The following is a 19,145-nucleotide window of genomic DNA, read 5'->3' on the forward strand; positions in this document are numbered from 1 at the left end:
GAGAAGTTACTTTAGAGTTTTCCACCAGATGTTATTCTGATCATTGTAATGAATTTTGAGTGACTCCCAAGGTAGAATACTGTAATGTAGGGACAATCTATCCGTAAAACAACTCATTTCTTCCTTGCTTTAGCTTGTATACCTCATTTGTTGACCTCTGCGAAAAATCACCTTCGCAAGTCAAAAACCTGTCGAGGAGAAGGCAATGCTGGGTTTTTTGCAAACTTCATTTTCTTTATGTGCAAACTATAATGAGCCATGAGAAAGTTCATCCCTAGAGATGACTTTTTGAAAATCATTATATGACCCAAGAATCTCCATCGAATAAGGTCCTAGACTACCCACAAAACTCACAACATCAAGGAAAACCCACCCGATTATGTAATGCAAGGGAAGAGGAAAGATGAAAACCTGATGGCGAAACTTTTCACTTGAGGAGAAAGAAACTAGAATTTGACCTAACCAGACTAAACGAAGACACAAGCTCATTTTCGACTTTGCAAAATGGGTATAGGATGAAAAGTGAGGCAACATAGCTGAGTGTTATTTCAATACTTGTCAGTTATTATTTTGACTTGTAAAATTTAAATTCAACTTTCTTTTCTAGTAACAACTCTCTTACATAATAGCAATTCAATTTGAATTATTTTACCTTTGTATATAATGGCACTTCTTCAAAGTCTTCCAAAGCTCTTCTTATCAAATTATTTATGTATTTTATTTTTGTACTTTATAATTCATTATATTGTGCTTATTTGAACTATGTGTAATAAATCAACTTTCTAGCATGAAACAATTTCAAAATATTTTATTTATATCATCTTTCTATCTTGTTCAATCTTCATTTAAATAGTCAAACTAGTCTTAATAACTAAGAAACAATAGATTTTATAATCATTTGTGTGTTTCACATATAGTAATATTATTTTTAATACTTGTAATTTCTTTGTAAGCTTACTAATATACCTTAAAATCAATGATATTTCAAATATAATATGCAAACTTCTAGTTATCAAATACATTACGGTCCCAACATACTTATCTCACTTCATCAATATTTTTGTATGTGATTGGTACATTAACTCTTTTACAAACAAACACATTAAAAAATTAGCATATTAAATATTTTACCACAAAATTGACTACCCTCGTGTAAAGAAAAAATCGCATCATTTCATAGTTTGTCATCATTGCCTTTTTGGTTTCCTTATTCATCATGATAGAGCTTCATTAAATTGTCAACATATAGACAAACATTAAATGTCTTATTACCTCCTTTCTTGAAATATTGCACTCTCATTATTAGTTCCTACCAAGGAGGATACTATTGCATTCATTGAATGCAATTTTTCAATTAGATTAACTAATCAAATCAAAAAAATTAAAAGTTTATATGGAACTTACAATGTGTATATTTATTTTTCATTTTTCCTTATTTTATAAATGACATTTTGTGTTCATTCTATTAGTCCATACTATTTTTGGTAGGGAGAAAAATCAATTTTCCTTAACAAAAATACACATATTTTTCCAACAACAATAATGACATGCATTAATGATAGCTTTATCTTTTTCACAATTATCTCTCACCTCACTACCTAAGACATAAATGCATGTCTAATCAATAATAACTAAATCATTTTTCTTACCAAAGATTGTAAATATATCAATCTAGGTTATTTTTGAGTAAGTTTATTTAAAATCTTACTAAAAGATTAATTTTCATATCATTTTAAAATACATTTATTTAATTTTTTTTATAATAATTTAAAATTATTTTATTTTAATTTTAAAATTAATTTTTATTCTAAATTATAATTAAATTAATTAATAACAAAAGTATATTTTTAAGAATATAATGATTTGATAAATTTTTACCAAAAATATTTAAAAAATTTGTTTAAAAATTTTAAATTTATTTTCTAGTGTTTTATATTTTCTATTTTAAATATATTTATTAGTTTTACATTGTCCCTTACTTTCGTCAATTGTAAATGCTAACTTTTTTCACATTATGTTTAACTAGCTATTTTTTTCAATCTTGTTTTAATTTTTTTCACATTTTAAAATTTGTAAAACTAATATTATTCTTCAAACTTACTAACTCTTTTGTTGGTTTGGATCAAGTAGTCAACAATATATATTTTCAATTTTAAAATTTATATTTATATTAGAAAAGGTAGAAATAAATACTTCATTGATTTTACCAAATTTTAGAATTTTTATTTAAATATTTCTTAAAATAACAAAACCCTTAATCTTTTTTTTAAATTCTCTTCCAACTATCTCTATTCATTGTCCCTATAATAACATATCATTCCCTCTCTTTTAAATCTCTTTGTATCCTTCATTTCTATCTGTAAATCTCTATTATCATTATCTCTCTTCTCAATCTGTCTTCATATATATAAATCTCCATCTTCCTTCTTTTCTAACTATTACAAGGAATATATCTCTTTAACTCTCTCTTCAATGTGTCTTTAAAATACAAATAATAATGACTTTTTATTTTTGGATATACGTGGCTCAACAAAAGAATCGCGCAGGCTCCAGGAACTTTTTCATTGCTCCTTTGTCACCGCAATGTACTTCCATCAATGTAGTCTTTTGAGCTTCTTAAAAGAACCTATAAATTTTAGTGGCCAACACTCAAACAACGTTGTGGCTAGCCTAGGGGCATGAAGTCCCAGTGCATTTGGCTATTAACTAGTAATACGATCGCTACTCCATGTTCATTAATGCACATCTATTAGTTTTTTCTTACTTCTCTAAATTTTATTTTTTCCATCTTATTTCTACTTTTTATTTTTCCAATCCACAACACTACAACCATTATGCATTTGGCAAGAACTATGATGCTTGTGTCTCTTGTTTCTTCTCATGTATCCATCTTCCACGAACCATATAGCAATTCATGTTTTTTTTTGTGTTTCAAATCTTATAGCACTTCATCCCACACATATGCATATCCTTATTAATATTCATTTTAAATATTTGAGGTTGATCCACATGTACATTATCTTCAATGCATCTATTCGAAAAAAAAAACTAATATCAAAAGTGCCATGTCTTCAAATTAATGAATAGGTCTCTTCATAGTCTATGTCATACTTTTGAGCATAGAAGTTTGCAATTAATATAGCTTTATATCATTCAATTGTCCAATCACTTCTAAACTATGTTGTTAATTCATTGTGTTTTGTTCACTAACATTAATATCTTCTTCCATTGCTATAATTTGTTCTTTATTTTCAATCACTTCAATCATAGTAGGTTTCACTTCAATGTTGAATAAAATGTGTAATTGATCAAAAGTTAATTTTCTTTGCTTTCTCTAAATTGTCTTTTTATTAATCTTCTTTCAAGATTGTGATTTAGTATTTGGAGAATTAGTCTACATTACCTTTTTACTTTTTGTAATACGATTTATTTTAGTATTGCATTTGCAACATGTTCTTGATCACAATTTATTCCTAAGACATTTAATTGTATTTCTTCAAGTATTTAGCACAAACTTTAAAATTATTGCACCTCTACAACTAATAATATATCTTCTATAAAAGGAATATGCATTGTAAGCTTTGCTTGTTTTACTATTTATGTTGGCTTTGCACTTTCAACATGTTTTTTATCACAATTTGTTCCTCAAGACATTTAATTGTATTTTTTCAAGTGTTTTGAATAGAATTAAAAAAATATTGCATCTCTACAAGTAATAATATTTCTTTTATACAAGAAATATACATTGTAGGTTCTGCTTGTTTTCTAAATTGTAAATTGTAAAATATAAATATTTCACTCTTTGCATCCAATTCTTATATTTTCTCATCTATGTAAAAATATGTTCAACTATAATACTTTCAAATATGCTATTGTCGTCTTTATTCATACCAAGATTCATGCAATGTCTTATCTCTTGCTACAAAATTTGAGTTTCTATTGATGATGTAGACAATATTAATTGTTCTAGCCTAAAACATTCTCAATACACTTTGTTTCTAACATACTTCTTGTGGTGTATATTTAATTGTTAACATGATTCTATTCTTTGCAAATATTCGTTGAATTCTTTTGAACAAAATTCACCTGGTATATATTCTCTCACATTTCATGTATCTCTCATATTTTTCCTCCCATAGCCTCAAACATTTTTGAATGATTTAAAAGCATTGCTTCTAGTCTTAGAAAAAAAATCAATATACATATTTAATAGAATGGTCAATAATTGTAATCATGTGGTGCTTGATATAGATTGTTGCAAAAGGACTAGAGAAAAAATTGTACAAATACACTCCAATGGTTGTTTTTCTCTCAGCGCATTCAATAAAAATTGTACACTAATATTTTTCATATGTGCACCCCTTGCATACTTTCATTCTGCTTGCTTGAACCTTACATAACCAAGGTAGCATACTTCTTCAACACCTTCATTGTAAAAGAAAAAATTAGTTTACATGTAATTATTCTCAATGAAATATCATCTTTTTTTCATCCTTCTATAACAATAAACTTTATTGTGTATCTATTATCATGCATAGTACAAAATTTACCATCAAATACATGTTTGCCATTTTTCAACAAGTTATACAACAGTGGCTCAATTGTCATTAGGTATTCGTTTTAAGTTGTATAGGTTGCATATAAAAAAGAATTTAATATTCGTACAACTTAATACAGGAAAAAAAATTAATGAGATTAGTGGTTTGGAAATATTTTATTTACCGTACCATTTGGTTGTTATATACGAGCTTATTTTACAAATGCGAGCACATAATTGGTGGTTAAAGTTGAATGTTGTGTATGTATTTAGATGTATTTTGTAGTAAATAATATGCTAGCATAGTAGTAGAATGTTTTATTGCTAAATCATATGCTTCTTGGGATTCTTTTAAAAGTTCAGATTTTTCATGGTAAAGGCTTTCATGATATGTATCTTATGTATATATTCCCTTTGTTATTAATAAAACAATCCTTTGATACATAATTGGGCATATTGCACTATAAATATACAGAATACTAAGCAACATTTTTAATTTTTTATTCAAATTTCATGTCTTATATTTTGCACTTTTTACACTCTAATTTTAAAGTTCAACATACCAACCTACTAGAATGTCATGTGCCCAATTCCATATCAATATTGTTTCAACTCACTATACCAATAATCAAAATTACTCTCTTAAATCATGGAACCAAGCACCACACCATTTTTTTGTTGTAATAGAAATTAAACCAAACAAAATTTTCCCTCAAAGTCTCAACTACTTGAACTTATTGAAGTGAATTCAAGCCTACACAAGTCCAATGTAAAGTTGCAAAACATAAATTACATGTCATTTTCAATAGCTATTATTAATTATCTTCACCAATCACCAACAATAGTTTTGACTTAAGAAACTTCTCTACATATCACCATTTTTTTGTTTAAAACCAAAATTTCATACAATTCCCAAATATTATGATCATTTCTTAGAATCTATATAGGAATTGCAAGGAAATTTAGAGATAGTAAATCTATAAAGACAATTATAAATCAACCACAAAAAAAATCCAAGGGGACAACAAGAATAGCAAAGAGAAGAGGTTTTGGGTTTAGTAGAAGAAGGTTGGGAAGTTATGGAGCCTGGGATGATGGATCCGACAGAAGGAAGAGGCATCATGATTGGAACAGATTATTTAGGCGACATGAAGGGTTTTCCTACTCAACCCAATGGAAAAAGAGATGGTCATTCATATGCAGAAGAGAATTTCAAAGAGAGGAATAGGAAGGTTTTTCTAGTAGGAAGGAGGCTAGACATCGAGTGGAGAAGTCTCAATAGTTTGGTGGGGTTGTGAGGGTTAGAAATCCTCCCCCCTTGTCATCTGGTGCATTGTTTCACATCCACAAATCTGGGGGGCAAGTGGACTTTAGCACTATAACTCAAAAGATGTGGCACCCTAAGGTGGCAGAGAATCACCTTGAAAAGTGTGTGGAGGATCTAATAGTAGAGAGATGCACAGTTGATATTCTTAAGGTGGAGATGCAATCATGGAAAGATTCACTGAGTCATTTAAGGAGTAATGCCTTTTTCTATAGTGGGGAGGGAAACGATCAACTATTAGAAAGCTAAAAGATTGGTGTGACAAACAATGGATGCATGTAAAAGATTTTTAAGTCTCTTAAAAATGGGTTTTGTATGATTACAGTGGACAGTGCCCAAGATAGGGATTGGATTTTAAATAGTGGGCCTTATTTTTTAGATGGAATAGGCTTTTATATGAAGCCTTGGGAGCTAAATTTTGACCCAACTAAAGAATCTATTAGGGCTTTCCCAATCTACAATGGATTAAGGAAGTTACATCAAGAATATTGGAATGAAGAATGTTTCTGACTAATTAGAAATAAGCTTGGGACTTATGTTCAAATAGTGGAAATGGTGGATAAGGAGACTTTTTGAATATTTCCTTACATATGCATAATGTGGAATGACTTTCATCCTTTACCAAAAATGGTGGAGTTATTCTCTGCAAGAAGAAAATGGAGACAGGCTATATCCATAGAGGAGATTTTACATGTCTATGTGGTATGCCTAAGTGAAGAACATGATTCGGATGGGTTCTCTTTGAAAGGAAGGTTGAAAGAGAAAGAGGTAGAGAAGATTCTCAATAGAGCTTTGGTTTTATCAAAAGCTTCCTCTATAAGTGAAGGAAAGGAGTGCCAAGGAATCTTAACAAGGAATGTTGAATGGGAATGTGAGATGGTTCTGAAATCAAGTTTGAATAATAGAAGAATGGAGATATCGAAGGAAAGACATAATAATAAGGGTGAACATGAAGGATGGCTACTTTGAGAAGGAGAGGAGGAGGTGTTACAGCAAATAGGGGTAAGGATGAATGGGTTGGAGAAGGGTTTTTTAGGCTTTGAAAGGGTTATTTAGGGTGAAATTTCTTGCTTAAAAGGGAGAAAAGAGTTTTGGTATTATGGAAGATATGTCTCCTCGATAGGACATAGTAGAGGAACCTATCTATGACTGGGAGTTGAGTTTGATAAGAAGAATGGAAAAGCCTTCTAAAAAAGCATTATATTGTTTAGAATGTTTAGAGGGAGACATGAATTTTACTAACAGTTTTGAAGGTGTGGAACATGTAAGGATGAAAGCTATAGAAATATATCCAAGAAGATTTTTAGAAGAGTCCTTTAATGAGGAAAATAGATCTAGGGAAGAGACCATGGAGAATGATCTAGAAGAGTGATGTAACCCAATCTCGTCAACAAACAATTCAGAAATTGACACAAGACAAATGTTTCAAAATACCATAACTCTTCATTAAAACTTTCACAACTCTACTATGTCTCTACAATGAAAACAAACACCTACTTATTACAATTCCAAAATTACCATATTTGGCAATTTTTCAAGAAAAATAGATTTTTCCATTTTTGCTTATTTTTAAAACTCATCCTATGAATCTCAATTTTTTTGAAGAAAAGCCCCCAACTAGGCAAGACGAATTGCCAACTAATCAACGAAATCAAAAACATGGTTTTAGAATTATTACAAAAACAACTTTCTAAAAAGATGGAAAAAACACAAAAAGCCAAATTTAGAGGTCAAGATGAGATTTCAGGCTCCAGAAAAAATGTCAAAATGGTCGTCTATCAAGTTGAGCTCGATCAGCAATCCAAATAACTCCTTTTAGTGCAATTGCCTACAAATTTTCAGCCAAAACCCACATCTGAATATATAGCCTTGACCCTCGAATGCCCCTACATCATTCTCCCCTTATTGAATAGAATGAAACTCCTGCAAGTTCTAGTCCTCAAATTGCTTCCATTTAGTCTCATCTAGCTTCTGCAAATCCCATTTCGTAATCCAGGTGCTATCTATCGGTGCCAACCCTTCCCACTACACAAGATATCTGTTATAGGCACCCTGGCGAGTCTAAACAGTCGTCCTGTCTAGAATTTGTGCAACCTTTTCTCTTTTTTTGATGGGTATGGTGTGTGTCTAATCTAGCACATCCTCCTTTTCAACAGAGGTATCATCACCATGGAAAGTATACAAATTAGAAATATTAAACACAGGAGATATATCTAGTCCACTAGGGAGCTCTACCTCATAAGCATTATCATTAATCTTCTTCAAAATCTTGCAAGGACCAATTTTCTTATATTTTAATTTATGATAACTCCCTATAGGAAACCTCTCCTTTCTAAGATAAACCATCACTAGATCCCCTGCACTAAAAGCCCAATACCTTTGATTAGCATCTGTAGAAGATTTGTACTGCTCATTTTTGTCCTACAACTTCTTTCTTACATCTTCCTACAATCAGTAGAGCTACTCTGCAAAGGCTTCTCCAACTTCACTGACTCTATCACCCAAGGGAAGTTGCACCAAATCGAGAACACCCTGAGGGTTACGGCCATAGACAACTTGAAATGGTGACTTACTAGTTGACCTATTCACTAAGCTATTATAAGTGAATTCTTCCTAAGGCAATGCCAAATCCCATTGTTTGGGCTTCTCTCCAATAATACATCACAACAGATTACCCAAACTACGATTGAAAACTTTTGTTTGTCCATCAGTTTGTGGGTGGTAAGCACTACTAAACTGTAATTTTGCTCACATTTTCTTCCATAAGGTCCTCCAGAAATGACTCAAGAACTTAGCATCTTGATCAAAGGTGATTGTTTTTGGAACCCCATGCAATCTGACTATTTTAGAAAAGAATAACTCAGCCACTTTAGTATCATCACTAGTTTTCTTACAAGCAATGAAATGAACCATTTCTGAGAATCTGTCCACAACTAAAAAGTAGAGTAATTACCTCACTGTGTGTGTGGCAATCCCAATACAAAATCCATACTTAAGTCTATCCACAGTCCTACTGGTACTGGTAATGGCATGTACAATTTGGTGTTCTGGGAGTGCCCTTTGGCTACTTGACAAATCTAACACCTCTCCACAAACCTGGTGATATCTCACTTCATCTTTGACCAATAGTACTTCTCTACCACCAAAGCTATTGTTTTATCCTTCCCAAAATGCCTAGTCATACCACTGCTATGAAATTCTCGAATAATATTTTCCCGCATTCAGCCTACAGGAACACACAGTTGCTTCCCCTTGAATAAGTAACCATCTTGCATTAGATACTCACCTTGAATAGTGTCTTCGTGCCCATGTACTAGATTCTTCAACTAATCAAAAACTTCCCAAAAGTCAATATCAGATTCACACAAGCCTTTGATTGCATCAAATCCAACCACCTCTATTTCCATGATGGTCAAAAGAACAACTTCACTGCTCAAGACATCTGCAGCTTGATTATGTTTTCCTGATTTATGCTTCAAAACAAAGGCTAACCCCTGTAGGAAAGAGACCCACTTTCAGTGCCTAGTGTTTAATTTATTTTGTGTGTTCAAGTATTTTAGAGAAATATGATTTATAAACAACACAAATTCTTTAGCTACTACATAATGCTTCTAGTGCCTTAAAGCTTGCACAATTGCATTGAATTCTATATCATATGTAGACTATTTCTTTCACACATCATTCAAATTTTCACTAAAAAGGCAATGGGCTTACCTTCTTGGCTAAGTAAAGCACCAATGCCCACATGTGAGGCATCACAGTCCACTTCAAACACTTTGTCAAAATTTGGTAGTGCTAGTATTTGAGCTCCAGTGACCTTCTTTAGGTATTGGAAACTCTCTTCAACCTCTTTGGTCCATAAAAACTCCTAACCCTTAGTGTAGTCTATCACAGGTGCTGCAATGCTGCTAAAATTATGAATGAACTTTCTATAGTAAGTAGCCAAGCCATGAAAACTTCTCACCTCGGTGATACTATGTGGACTACACCATTCAAGAATGGCTCAAACTTTCTCTGGATCCATCTTGACACCATCTACAGAAATGACAAATCCTAGAAAAGCCAAGCTTGCTTGCATGAACCTACACTTCTTCAAATTAGCATAGAGCTTGTCTCTTCTCAATACCCCCAATATGATCCTCAGGTCTTATAGGTGTTCTTCCCTTCCCTTACTAAAAACCAATATATCATCAAAATAAACTACTAAAAACTTACCAATGTAGGGATGCAACACAATGTGCATGAGTCTCATAAAAGTAATAGGTGTGTTGGATAAACCAAAAGGCGTAACCGTCCATTCATACAAGCCATTCCTAGTTTTGAAAGCTATTTTCCACTCATCCCCCTCTTGTATGCGGATCTGATGGTACCCACTTTGTAGATCAATCTTAGAGAAATGCGTTACTCTAGCAAGAACATCCATCATGTCATCTAAACGTGGGATAGGAAAATGATACCTGATGGTTATCCTATTAATGGCTTGACTATCTGTGCACATCCTCCATGTTCCATCTTTCTTTGAAGTTAATAATGTTGGGACAACACAGGGGCTCATGCTTTCCTGTACTAAGCCTTTTTTTATGAGCTCAATCACCTATTTGTCAAGTTCTACATGTTATGTCTAGCTCATTCTATATTGGGGACACTTGCTCCTAGAATAAGATCAATATGATGTTGGATATCTCATTTTGCAGGAAGTTCATTAGGTAGCTCTTCTGGAATAACATCTAAATATTCTTCCAACACTGCAACTGCTTCTGGTGGTATAGTCAGGTCTTCCTCTTTCCCCTTTTGTATGAACAATGCATAAAAATACCCTGTCACTTTCATCTCCTTAACAAGTTCCTTTTCAGAGAGCATAGTTTCAATTTTTCCATCACCTTGAAAGGTAATAATACTATCTTAGATCTATCCTTCCAGAAGGTGTAAGTATTCTTTTTCAAATTATGAATAACATTTCTGTCATACTGCCAGGGACAACCCAAGAGGACATGGAATGCATCCATCAGAATTGCATCACACCATAGCTCATCCTTGTAGACCTTCCCTATGGAAAATTTAACAAGGCACCTCTTATCTAATGTGAATTCATTTCCCTTTTTAAACCATGCAATCCGATAAGGATGAAGGTGCTTTTTACACTAGAGATTTAGTTTATCCACCATTTCTTTGGAAACCATATTCTCACAACTACCTCCATCAAAAATTACTTGACATACCTTTCCCCCTAAGGTACACCTTGTCCAAAATATGTTAGTCTTAAGCCATGAATCATCAATGCCTTTCTCCTCTACATCCTCCTTGGCTAGAATAATCATTGTCCTTCTCATCATGAGACTTTCTCCCCTATATGGAGACACTTCTTGTTCAAATTCATTGTCAGCCTGGGCTAGGTTCACTTTGGATGGACCTCCTTGATTTCTATCCTACATGTTGAAATTGGAACACTCAAAAGCCCTATGGCCTTCTTCTCCACACTTAAAACAAGTGAGAGGCCTTCTCTGATTTTCTCAGCCTCTTCTACTTCCATAGCCTTGACCTCACTAAAACCACCTTCCTCTTTCTTGAGTTCGAGGATCTTGCCAAACTCTCTCCTCGTCCATTATTAGAACCTTCCTGAAATGGAGTTGAGGTGCCCCTTAGACCACCTCTATTCCTTCGGTTATATTGCCTATTCTTCTTTTCTTCAGCCTTTAGAGCTAACTGGTATGCTTCCTCCATACTGTTAACACGATGCATGCGTATTTCATCTTGAATAGAGAATTTTAGGTCATTCACATATCTAGCATCCATCTGCTCATTATTTTCTTGGTGCTCTATGCACATGGATAGCTTGTAGAACTCATTTGTATAGCCTTGCACTAAAGACAAGTTTTGCTTCAAATTTTGGAATCTGCGAAAGAGGGTTTGTCAATAATCCATGAGTAAGAACTTTTCTCTCATCTTTTTCTCCATCTTGATCCATGTCTTAATCTTCTTCTTGTCATTTCTAACTTGTTCCTTTTGGAGGTGATCCCACCATATCATTACATGTCCTTTTAGTTTTGTGCACGCAAACTTCATCTTCTTTTCTTCTGTCATAGGCTTCCATTCGAAAAATTTCTCTATCTCGTTCAGCCAGTCTATTAGTTCTTCTGGATTAAGACCACCAGCATACTTTGAAACATCAATCTTTATTGCTTCACTCCTTCCTTCTAAAGCCCTAAGAACTCTATCTTCATAGCTCATTTCTCCCAGTCTTTCATCTACATTTTCTCCCTCTTCATCAAATTCATTTCCTCTTTGTATTCCTTGATTATCTAGTCTCTCATTGAGTCATTCAATCTCACTCTACATATCTACTACCAATCTTTGCATTGGCATGATGCCTCCTCTTCCTCTTCCTCTTCCTCTCCCAGCCATCTTACCAAATGATGTAACCCAATCTCGTCAACAAACAATTCAGAAATTGACACAAGACAAATATTTCAAAATACCATAACTCTTCATTAAAACTTTCACAACTCTACTCTAGCTCTACAATGAAAACAAACATCTACTTATTACAATTCTAAAAATTACCATATTTGGCAGTTTTTTGGGAAAAACAAATTTTTCCATTTTTGGTAATTTTTAAAACTCATCCTATGAATCTTGATTTTTCCCAAGAAAATCTCCCAATTAAGGCAAGATGAATTTCCAACTAATCAAAAAAATCAAAAACACAATTTCAAATTTATTACAAAAACAACTTTCTAAAAAAATTGGAAAAAACGAGAAAAGCTAGATCTGGAGGTCAAGATGAGATTTTAGGATCCCAAAAAAATGTTGAAACTATCACCTATCAAGCTAAGCTCATTGGAAATCCAAATGACTCCTAGTGCAACTACCTATAAAATTTCAGCCAAAACTCACATCTGAGTCAAAAGTTATGACCCCCGGAAGTAACTCTCGACCAAAACCCACATCTGAGTCAATAGCCTTAACCCTTGAATGCCCCTGCATCAAAGAGGATGAGGGGAAGAGTCTATAGAGATTTTTTTAGGGCTCTAAAATAGCATAGTGATGGAGGAGAAAAGAACACTATCTCAAACAGAACGAAGAAACCACATGATTAATGTTGGGGAGAGTCAAAAAAGGGAAGGAATTTAAAAGCTTTAATCCAAATTGCTGGAAGTGCCAAAGGGTAAAGAAAATTGAAACTAGGAAGAGGGTCACCCTCTTCCCTATAGAGATGAAACTTCTTTTGCAGAATGTCAAGGGTTGAAATGCCCCTGACAAGACTTTCTTGATCAAGTGAGACTAGATGTTGTATGGTTTCAGGAAACAAAGATTAAATTGGAGGACATGGATGGGATGAAGAAAAGGATTTGTAGATGGAATAGTGAATGGAGGGAAGCTTGTGGTGCTTCAGGAGGTTTAGGAGTGTTATGGAAAAGGAAGTATGTGTCATTTGTTGTTATGTAGCAAAGTTTTAATTGGCAGTGGTTGGAGGTGAAATCGAAGCAACTGGGAATGGAGTTTAATGTTATCAATATCTATGGGCCTTTTCAGAATAGGGAGATGAGGGCATTATTGCATCTTTGAAAGGGATTTTGGAGATTCTACATGGTGAAATGATGGTGTTAGGTGGTGATTTTAATGAAATCATCTATCTAAAGGGCAAAACAAGAGGGGGGAGAGGATGGAGATCGACAAGTCAGGATGACCTCACAAACTTTGTAATGGAAAATGGACTGGTAGACATCCCTTTCAAAAAGGGGGAGTTTACAAGGGCTAACTGAAGAGAAGGGTTTGTTAATATTGTTGAGAAATTGGACAGAGTCCTAGTGTCTAGTGATTGGGAAAATGTCAATTGGATAGTGGCAGTTGAAATCCTTCCAATTCATGGCTCAGGTCACTTTCTCATCGGCTTGGGTATCCGGGAGGATTCATCCCCAGAAAGATGTCCCTTTAAGTTTGAAGCTATGTTAAGGGATTAAGGTTTTTGAGAGGTAGTGGTAAGATGGTGGAAGAATGAACCATCCTTTAGAGGCAATAAAGCCTTTATTTTCTTTAAGAAATTACAATTTTTGAAAGAGAAGATGAAAATTTGGAATAAGGAATCCTTCCAGAATATTTTTAAAAAGAAGTTGGAATTGGAAGAGTCTTTGAAATCTTTAAATGAGAAGGTAATTATCCAAGGAATGAGGAAGGAGGATTTTCATGAAGAAAAGGCTTTGAGTAAAGAATATGAAGAATTGTTAATTATGGAAGAAGTTTTTGCGTCAAAAATCTAGGGAAACTGGGCTCAATGAAGGAGATAGAAATACGAAGTTTTTCCACAAGTCAGTCAAGTTCAAGAGGGCTCATAATAAGATTTTCTCTATTGAAAATAGGGAAGGCGTGTTGTTAAGGGAGGAAAAACTAATAAAATAGGAGGTTGTATCTTTTTTCCAGAGGAAAGGAATACAAGTGGTTGTTGAGGATGTTGGCTTGTAGGAGGTTCTAGAGTGTATCCCACAAAAAATATCCTTAGAGAAAAATAATATGTTGTATGCTAAAATTTCAAAGGAGGAAGTGCTTCAAGGGTTGAAAAGATTGGATAAGGATAAAAGTCTGGGACCAAATGGGTTCCCAACAAGGTTCTTCAGAGATTTTTGAGATTTGTTGGCCCAAGAAGTGTGAGAGGTGGTGGAGGAGTCTAGAAAGGGAGGGTTTATGTTAAAAGATCTAAATAATACTTTCATGGAACTTGTGCCAAATAAAGATGAGGTAAATAATTTTAAATATTTTTGACCTATTGCTTTGTACAATATTATATATAAGATAATCTCAAAATTTATTGCTATTATTGATGTTGCGATTTCCTCTTAGCAGAGCGATTCCTCCCCAGGAAGTGTTGGAAATGTAATGGCAAGCAAGTAATTGAGAGAGGGTGGTGAATCAAGAACCAATCAAACTATTCACAATTAGATTACTTCATCTTTATCTATTTCGATTATCTAATCTATTTCCAAGCATGAACATAAAGCAATAAAGAAATCAACACTATAACACTTTGACATAAGATATGGTAACCCAAAAACCCTCCAAGCAGAAGGTAAAACTGGGGTGGGGGTAACACCCACAAGATTACTACTATAGCAATAAAGTTGGCCTATTAGGGCTTACAATTGATCACTTATGGTGATCTACTTTGTTAGGAGTATGAGGGATTGTTCGTTCCACCTTGCAAAAGGATTTTACAATACAATGAAGTATATGATTTATTAAGAGACTTAGAAAAAGACCATTAGGTCCACCTAGTTAAAGGATTTGAGATGCACCTATTAGGATGGATCACCAATATGATCTCTACTTTACAACTTGATTTTCTGAATTAGATCATTTCAATAATATGATTACCTAACTGTTATGGATGAGTCTCTGCTCTGCTCTTTATACTGCCTTGTATCCTAATTACATATTTTTCTCCATAATTGCTTCTTGCATATGTCACACTCTAGACAAATGAATTTGTCTTCCTTCTATACCCTTCAAACAATAACTCTATACCAAGTATGCTCCCACAATAGATATCTTGATAATAATCAATTTATACCTTTAGGTCATCCCAAATATTGATGCTCAGGCAATACATTGCATTTGATCTTTTGTTGACTCTCGAGAAATGCAATGAGCTCGGGTGACATTGTTGCTCAATTAGTACTAGAGGCTTGAATAACACTTGGAGACTTGAGTGATATAGCTATCTTGATTTACACAAAGAGCTCGATTCACACATGAGGCTTGTTTCCCACTGATAATACTAAACAGCTCAATTTATATGAGGTTGGTTAACACAATATACCTTCATTTGTTCGAGCTACACTGAAATATGTTCCCTAGTAGAAAGCTTGGTTGTAGTATTAATCGACCTTCCTCGATAGCTTAAGTGGTTTTCCACTAATTGACAATATGTCTTACCATAGGGTCAACAATCTCACCCTTTGTAATTAGTGACAAAAACACTTATCTTGAGTATTTTTGTTAGTAATTCAAAAATCTCTTAATCAAAATTTTATATCAAACTCCCCCTTTGCATGTGCTCGGTTTTGTAACTCAGTTTGAACTAGAATACTGTAACTCACTTATAACTTGTCTAAATTTGGATTTTTTTTCAAAATTACTTTTGTTTGAATAAACATTTGATTTGTATCATATACATATTCCTCTGTACATTTCCTCATATACATATTTACCCCTTGATTATATACATACTATGTTTTCCCCCTTGTTTTTTGTTACAAATGCCAAAAACATATACTTATAAAGTAATACCAAAATGTGTGACGAAATCATTATGCACTTTCAAAATTAAAGACATAGCTTTATCCCAATTTCCCTATAGTACCTTCAAAATGTGCAATTCAATCTAGATTTTAGCTGATAGCTCTATCATGAGATTAGTAATTGAGGAATTTGTCATGTACTAATGTCTTTGCATGTGCCAAATGCTTATGCATCACATCCATGTGAGGAAGTATCATACTCTATATGTCTAACATGGTTTCCCTTAACAGTAACAGATTTCCACAATCCATTTGTAAAGTACTAAGTTTTCTGGATTTGATTGTGTTTGTTTATTTCATCTGGATTGGTTTCCCTTATTCTAGCTTCCTCCCTCAATAATTCTGCCTACAAATCTAACCTTCACAAAATGATTTGAGTTGCTACTCAGGTCAAGTGCTTGGTACTTGGGTCAAGTGCTAACTGACTAGCACTACTCTTCAAATCTTCATCAATGTTTGTTAGTTTTTCTTTCATTTCCTTAGTGAAAATTAATGTATCACACAATTTTGTGAACAAGGAAACAACATTATTTAAAACTCCTTCAAGAGCTCCAATAAGACTAGATAGTTCCACCTGATCAATAGCAATTTTCTTTGCTACATTCTCCAAAACTTTATTCTCAAACTTTATTTCTTCCCTTTGAAGAAGTTTTTCATGTCCATCTATATCCTTTTTTAATTAATGTACAATATCTACTAATTTCTCAATATCAAGGGCCTCATTATTTATCTCAATTTGCAGTACATCCAGAAACATGTCTTTGATGTCTTCGAAAACTTTACCTCTATCTCTTTCTACTCTCAACTTCCTCTATTGTGCCCTTTTTCTCTATAGATAATCGAGGATCTCCATCTGATCAGTAGTGAGATTGGATTGATCTCAATTTGAAATCACAATCTCAGTGTCAAGGTCTATCTCATCAAATATCTTTATATTTTCCTCACCTTTTCTTTTGGCACTAGGAGAGACTATGATTGCTTTATCTTTTTCCTCATCCTTCTTCTCCTCTCCACTCGATTGACTCTTAGTTCCTTCATTGTCTACTTTGTCAACCTTATCTTCATCCTTTGGTTTTTGCTCAGTTAAAGTTGTCCCAAAGGTGGATTAAGTCTGCAACTAGATTCCTACTTGGGTGGATGGAAGACTTTGTTCCTTCTTTTCATATTGTTCTACACTAGGTGCAGCAATGGTTTGGCTCAGAGTGGAGGTGTAATGCCCTGCCCAAAGATCCTTGGAACAAGGATGAAATACAAGCCAATAATATTTTTTTGAACAAGTTGACATGACAACATCATACATGGATCACATAGATCACAACAAAATACTTAACCACCATCTCGGCAACCAACGAATCTCTAAACGCCACTATCTAAACTAACATAAATGCCACAGAAAGCAGAAAACAAAAAGACAACCGCACAAAGAATCTAAGATCTGTCAAGGTATGGAAAATTAAGTAAACCCAAAGGGTACTAGAATCATCAAAAATTGATCCCTAAAAAGCAAAGGAGATACCCTTGTTTTTCACACAAGTACAATAGTAGATAGATTTTTCATGTGAATATGTGCAGCATGCCATGCGAGGAAGTACCTTTCACACGAGGATGTGCACCAACCGACATAACAAGGTAATTCGCCAAACAACCAAGAAACCCAAAACTAGTGTTGGGTTTCACGTGATAAAGTGTCAAAGGCAACGAGAAGAAAACTAACACACCGTGCAAGATCTTGCATTCTCGCGTGAGAAAGTACAGTTTCACGTGAGATCCCAAGATAGCAAACCAGAAAACAAAAAGGTCAAAAGCTAAGGAATGAAGTTCCTCCACACTAGGGAGTACCAGATCCACATTTCGAGGCATAAACACTTGAACACAATACTGAAAGATGGAAATAGCATCTAACTATCTAACAAGTAGTGAAGGGAAAGTATAGAATGAAACATCATAGTGTGCTAAAACAACATCGCAATAAATAGAAATAACATCACAATGAACTCAACCAAACTAAGTATGTGGTTCCTCCCAACCATAATAGAATCATAAGACCATCGTGGGCCCTAGCCATCCCCCGCATGTAACATCCCAAGCCACCGATCAAATCGTTGGTACTATCATTCAAGGACATCGCTACTAAAACATGCTACAACATAAGCATAAGGAAATGTAACATGCTAAAAGTAAAGCATAAGATAATCCTATGATTACAGATAACATCATCTATCATATGTTAATCATCATAATAAGGAAATGCATCAATAATTAACATCATCTAAACATGATATACAAGCATCCTAATGAAAGCATAAATCACAAGAAAGCATACTCTAGAACCCGAAGCACCAAGTGAAAACATTCAACAATGATCACATTAGGACAAGAGGTCATCTCTATACACTAGTCCGCAGTAGTGTTATAGGTAGCTACGCCTCCCAACCATGTGGAACCCACAGGCCCACTCTTGTTGTGCTGATGGAGATAATGATCCAACCACAAACACACAGAAAGCAAACATCCATGGCTAACACAAATACCAGGTAGTATGATGACTGAAACCAAGACATAGACAATGCATAAACTACAAGTCCCAGTCAGACACTCAATGGGCTACTAAGTAGGGGTTGACATCATGGAGAGTCACTTGGCATCGACAAGCCCAAGCTGGTACTAGCAGCTCTCCACTTCCTAACGGAAGGAGTACATCCCAAATCTTTTTATTATCTTTAAGTTTTATTACCACCCAATGTGTTATTTATTTATCACTTATTTACAAAGCTTTTGCATGCCAACCCTCGAGAAATAGACACTGGGCTATGAAGATAGAAACCCCATCCATATGCTACCCTACCCTACCCATGCTCATCCAACGATGAGTGCCCATAGGCATGCAAATTCCCAACCCAACCCCAATGGTCATAACTTATGGAAGTACCATGGAAGATTGGGCCTCACAAGTCACCCGACAAATGTATGCACACGTACTTGTGTGTCGTGT

Source organism: Cupressus sempervirens, chromosome 4, assembly GCF_028749045.1.
Source record: "Cupressus sempervirens isolate cs-2001-9-10 chromosome 4, ASM2874904v1, whole genome shotgun sequence".
Classification (NCBI taxonomy): Eukaryota; Viridiplantae; Streptophyta; class Pinopsida; order Cupressales; family Cupressaceae; genus Cupressus; species Cupressus sempervirens.